This window comes from Phoca vitulina, unplaced genomic scaffold (assembly GCF_004348235.1).
Source record: "Phoca vitulina isolate PV1807 unplaced genomic scaffold, GSC_HSeal_1.0 scaffold19, whole genome shotgun sequence".
NCBI lineage: Eukaryota > Metazoa > Chordata > Mammalia > Carnivora > Phocidae > Phoca > Phoca vitulina.
Window position 1 is genome coordinate 1,876,265 of NW_022589722.1, and position 6,673 is coordinate 1,882,937.

The 6,673-nt window shown below is 33.2% G+C and overlaps 1 pseudogene; it reads right to left on the reverse strand.

Moving 5' to 3' along the window:
- Positions 1–5,500: 5,500 nt before the first annotated feature.
- On the reverse strand, positions 5,501–5,606 carry LOC116640136 (annotated as a pseudogene).
- Between the last annotated feature and the right edge of the window lie 1,067 nt (positions 5,607–6,673).

Sequence of the window (6,673 nt, forward strand, 5' to 3'; positions counted from 1 at the left end):
CTTCTATATTTTTTGTCTCCAATTTTTTATTTTAGTGATACGAATAACATTCATTTCTCTTAGTCATTGAGTAAATTAAGCCTAAGCTTGCTGCGGTGATAGCTTAATATTTCTGATAATTGTAGGGAATTAGACCAGTGGCAGAATAAAATAGTGTCTACTTTCTCCTATTTATATTTCTTGTTGAGAGTGTGTCTCACTACTTAACCAAAATACTAATAATGATAATTGAGGGAGAAAATGGTGAAAAAGGTAAACTCTTAGTTCTACCTAGGAGACAGATAATGGTTTCAAAGTAGCATTTTGTATAGCAAAATAATGTCAGTTTTCATTTTTAAATATAACACCAAGACTTCCTCACCTTCTTCACAGCACTGACTAAAAGTATCAAAAATTATACTTGAAATCTTTTTATTTTGTCTTTACAAAAGAGGAGAAAGGGCAGACTATATTTCAAATTTCTGAGCTGTGCCCAATTTTTCTACGTTCAGTTGAGAAAGAACTTGAATTATTTTATCCCCCAAAGGCATGTCTTTCACACAAAGATTTTCCCATTGACTTCAAAGTAGGAGCCACAGGAGTGCATATTAACATTGAAATGGATGAAAAACAGATTCAAGTTTTGAATGAGCATAGCAAATTGAAAGGCAGCTAGTAGGAATAATCGGCAGATCAGTCAGGCTGACAGACCATTTGAATCTCTATTATATTAAAGTCAAATGAAGAGGATGAACATAATTTTGCTATGAATGTGGAAAATTTCCGACAGTGGAAATGCACATTCATAATACAGGGCAAAGAAGGAAGCATTTAACTCCTTAGATGCAATAAAATGTTACTAGGACTTAATGAAACAAGCAGAATACTTTTCACATTTCATGCTAAATCTCAGGATACACAGGGACTTGGGTGCCCTAACAGTTCTTAATCATTCCCAGAGATATTTTTAATAATAAAGACCCTAAAAAATTTAGATAATTCTGGTACTCTCCTCCTGAGTATAAGTTACCTTTTAGAGAAGGATATGTCTCATATAAATCTCTTAAGAGGCAAGAGGGTAGCGTGAAAGATTTATTTTGAAGAGCTTTAATTAAAATTCTCTCTACACATTTCAAAATTTTCTTTTAACTTAGGGTAAAGGATTACCGATTAACTTGATTCACCAAATACTTACTGAACATGTTAAAAGAGTAACTTAGTTGCTGCAGAATAATCAATGGGGAAGTTCCACTCAATAAAGTTCGAAGCCATTATAATACTGGAGAACAGAATCAACAAAACAAAATTTTGAAAAATTCCAAAAAAACAGCTAATGGAATTAGATAAACTCTTAATTCAGAACACAGGAATCTGCAGTTGAAGACACCCAGGAGTAAGCAAGGGATTTCCCACAAGGGAGCTTCAGATAAGCTCCAAGTTCAGTATCAACAAATACCAATCGCAGCAGCAATCATTATTAGTTTTCATTAAGGAACTGCATTCTAAACCCTTGTCCTTCTTTTCCTCATTGCCATGCAAACAGAAAAGTGATTTATGAGATAGAGATGATAGAGCAATGTGGCTCAATCTCCTGGCAGTAATTCTCAACCATGGTGGCGCATTAAGGTTGGATAGGGAGCCTTCACAAGGTACTGATTCTCAGGCTGGACTCCTCAGACATTCTGATTCAATTAGTCTCCATGGGACTTAGAGTCAGTATTTTTAATAAAACTTTCCAGATAGAAATATTTTATGGTTTGGTCACTGGTGAATGCCCAGCATCTATAACAGTTCCTAATACACAATAGGAACTCAGTAAATGTTTGCAGAGTGAATGAATGAAGATCAGATTGCCCTTGGGGAAAAATACTATTAACTCAATAATTGTGTATGTTTGAAAGATAAGGTCATAGTTCTGAAGAAAAAAAAAAAACAAGTAATCCTAGAATTTTACACACATTAGAATTATCAATAAAATGTGAAGAAAAAGTAAACATGCTCTGAAATATGCATACACAATTTACTACCAAAGCAAACTATATAAAAATATGGCTTAAGGCCATACCAAGGGCAAATAAAAAAGAAATCCAAGAAATAGACCACAGGGTTTAAGAAGTAGCATTTGAGTACAACACAGATGTAACAAATAAAATCTGAAATAATTAAGAGAACCCAGTTAGATTTTGCCACTTGGAAGATTCTCATTACTGCAGGAAATTTCATTAAGATCACATTTCCTTTATTTGATCTCTAGTCATACTATCGGTTTTATACTACATAGTTGTATAAATAAATTTTAAATGCTGTCTATTACATTTGAGCTTTTTAATCAGATCAAGGCACAAATCCTTAAGAAAATTACCAAAAAAAAATGTAATTGTTAATAACTGTGGCATAGTAAGAAATATATTTGATTTTGTTCCCTGGTTCTTGGCATAGAGCTCCTAAACCATTGGAATTTTCTTTTCTTATTTTTGTTAACTGTTGGAATTTTCTGAGTAATGGAATTATTTATTGTTAAATATTCTTATGTCCTATTATAATTTTATACATGTATCACTTCTATAATTTAAATGTTTAATTTGAAATAGCCTATGAACTGCAAAACAAAACACCAATATCTAGAATAAAAGATAATCCAGAAAAATTTCTAATTCTTAATATTTTATGAGTACGCTTTATAAAATGCACATACTTGAAAATAAAAGACATAGCTTCACAGCACCTGGGTGGCTCAGTCGTTTAATCATCCAACTCTTGATTTCAGTTCAGGTCATGATCTCAGGGTCAGGGGATGGGCTCTGCATTGGGGGCATGGAACCTGCTTAAGATTCTCTCTCTCCCTGTCCCCACACTCTCTCTCTCTCCCTCTAAAAAAAAAAAAAAAAAAAAATAGCTTGGTGCATGTCTTTTTAAATTCCATTACATTATGTATGCGGCACATTTTATACCAATTATTTGTTACAGAGCTCTCTGTTTACTTATTGTTAAAGTAATACATCCCTATTCAATTCACAGGTAGATATTTTGATCTACTTTTTTTCAAATATGTTGGAGCAGATAAAATTTATTAGAACCTTTCAGATTCTAACTCATTCACACAAATGGCTTCTTTGGATTATAGAATTATTTGTAGAATATTGTATAGTATAGATTCTTGAACTATTTCTCTTTTAGAATTTCTTTGCATTAAAATTTTTTCTATTTTATGAATGTCTTAAAATTATAGTTTTAAGAAAGTTTCATAGTGTGTAATTAAATTAATCAAGGACCATCAATGTGGTACAGTGAGTTACTGAGTTAGAGGGCTTTAAAACTACTTAAAACTTGATTACTTTTGATTTATAATGCATCTCTATCAAAGAGAGTAGCTAAAGCACTAACTGTCATAACTAAAATATGAAAAATGTAGGGGAATAAGTTTGGAAAGTACTTTGAAAAACACGTGTTCCCATTTATATTGGTACATCCATACTAGCACTTGTCTTTGTGAAAATTGTGCTGTGTATGTGAGCTCTCATGGACAAATAGTGGGGTACCAGGAAATTCACTGCAATACAAATTTATGAGGATGGTCTCACTTGGATTCAGAAGTTGCTCTTCAACAAAAAGATCTTTGTTTCTAAAACAGACTTTTTAAGACTATGAGACCAGTGTCTGAAAAAAAAAAAGGAACTTAATTTATAAACAAGTTAAAACAGAACTAATTATGCACATATGATACGCTGTTTGATTATATCTCAGTGGTAATAGTTCTTTAATATGGGAAGTCTATGTGTTTGTCAAGTATGTTTCTTTAAGCTACAGTTTTCTTAGGTACATTGTAGAAGTCTTATAGATTCCCTCTGCAGCATAATCAGTATCCATTTATCCTGTAACTCGAGCTTGCTGCTAACCTCCTCAGTCCTACTCTTTAAATGCATTACTACACCCTGTTCTTTTCCTCTTTTGCATGATTTCATGTTGACCGAGCCCTCTAGGACCTGCTACTTTCATTACTGTAGCTCTTTTTTTTTTCCCTGCAAAAAGCTTTTGAGTTTTCTGTTCAGCCATATTTGTGCTACCATCATTTCCTAGGGCTACGTGATCATTTCAAATCTGCTCTTTAAATTTTGTTTCTGACTTCTGACTATATTCTTGGGAGGTTTTATTTACTTCCCCTAGGAAGCCCTGTATGTCAAGGGCTGCCCAATCAGCAGGTGGTCACAACATTACACTGCCATCCCAGAACACAATATAAACATTCTCTTGATGATAATTCCTGGCTTCCTTCCTTTAAAGCACCCACTAGCAAAACTACAAAACAGCAAACCTTTGACCCTCACTAGAGCGATAAAACCTTTGGACTCTCTTCATCTAATGTATAGAGGCTTTAACACACGTTAAAACCTCATAGCACAGGGTCTGATGTAGAGGAGATTCCTTGGGGGATCTTGAAAACCATTGTCTAATAAGTATTTGATTTATCAAAGGCCTTTTGTTCTGTTGTTTTAATTATGGAAAAAGGAGATTCATGAGTTGCTAAATAATCTTTGGGTGCTTTCTCAGTTCACTTTAATCGAAGCTTTAATACAGTGCTAGGTGCACCTGCCATATTACACTTAACGGTTTAGAAAAATAAATAAAAACAATAAAATTGAAAACAATTCTGAGGATCTTATCAATGATCAAATATGACCAAAATGATGTGATCTAATTACAATGGTTGTTTCCGTTGGGTTTTCAGGGAAGCCCACCACCACGTACACATCCGTGCGCGCACGCACGCACACACACACGCGCGCCTGCAAACTTGTCCTTTTGAGTTGTAGCTCTTATGTGACTCAGTTTGGAGAGTATAGCCATAGCAAATTCAAGAGAAATAAATTCAGCCAGAGTTCTAAATTATGCCTATGGTCAAATCAATAAAGTAACTTTTAAACTCAGCTGCTTGACTTTCACTAGTGTAGTGTGGGTTTTTAATACCACATGTGAAAAAATAGACAAAACCCAGGAGGTGGAGGAAAAAAGTATACTATTTTAAGATTCTTATATTGTGTGTAAAGTGGAAGCTCTTAAAAAGTTAAATATGCATCTAACCACACACAGATGAAAGCATGTCTGTATAAAACTCATACACAAACCCTTATAGCAGCTTTATCTGTAAAAGTCAAAACCGGAAAAGCACCAAATGTCCTTCAGCAAGTGAAGCATTCGGTACACCGTGCTATCTTCATACAATGAACTACTGAGCAAAATAAAATTAAACTATGGATACGACCAAAAAATATTATTGTGTCCTAAAATATTTATGCTAATTGAAAGAAACCAGACCAAAAAGAGTACATATCACAAGGTTTCATTTTTATTTCATTTGTATAAAATTCTAGACAATGTAAATTAATGAATAGGGACGGAAAGTAGATCAGTTGGTTACCTGATGACGGGGTGAGGAGATGCTGGGGCAGGGGCAGGATGGAGGGATTACAATGGAACACAAGTTTGGCAGAGGTATGAATATGAGCATCATCTTGACTGCGCTGATGGTTTCAGGGGTGTATACATGTGTCAAAACTTATCAAATGTATACTTTAAACTGATAAGAACAGATACTACACTTGATCTTAGCCAAAAGGCCGAGAAGTGATCAAATGTATACTCTAAGTATATGCCATTTTCTACATGTAAATTATTCCTCAATAAAGATACTAATTTTTTTTAAAAGGATGTTATCTCCCTCAGAAATGAAAATCAATTTTTAAAAAAAGTAGCTAGAGGCTCTATAACAATTTTAACAGAAAGGGCACATTGTATGTCATCTGCATAAAATTTATATACATATATACGAATATTATATATCATATATTAATATAATAATACAATATATAATATATGTGTATTTATATACATACATATATACATGTCAGTATATAACTATATATTTCATAAATACATATACCTCTATATCCCTATCTATACATATCAAGCTACCTTGTGAAATTATCTAATAATTTTAGCCTTAGCACAGGACTGAAACTATATATTTGAAAATCATTTCCTTAGCATACTGAAAGTCTGAGTTCACAAAAATTAAGATTTTAGAAAAAAGAGTAAGATTGGCATAACAACTTTGAATAATATAAAACTTCAGATAGTGAGAGGAACATAGAGGAACAAAATGAGAATTAGAAAGAAAATAGGAATATATATCATACATTTAAGAGAATTAAGATTTCCCAGAAGAGATTACTCATTTAAAAACGGGATGCAAGACTCTGAACATAGTCATGGTGTGACTAGTATCGGGGCATGATCAGAGTGCTCTAAGTCCCAATTTTCCCTGGACATTCATAATTTATATCTGTTATTTTTATCACCTGACTTGTACAGTACCGATATTTGTATTTTCTGGACCTGCTTACGTCAACGAGTCAGTAAACATGGATCTTTTCATTTTTTAGATGAGCCACCTGGCATTTGCAGTCATCTTCTCAAGACTCATTTTGGATAAAACAAGCAAGCAGCACACTTTATAGAACAGACCCAAACAATGCTTTCACTTTCTTTTAGGATTATTTCATTTATTGTTTCATTATTATGATTTCATTTATTCTTTCACTAAAGATATTTCACAAAGTATTTTTCATGCATTTTTTAATCTGAGTACCTCACATAAAAGAATTTTACCCAAAGTGGCTCACCTCTAGCATAAAAT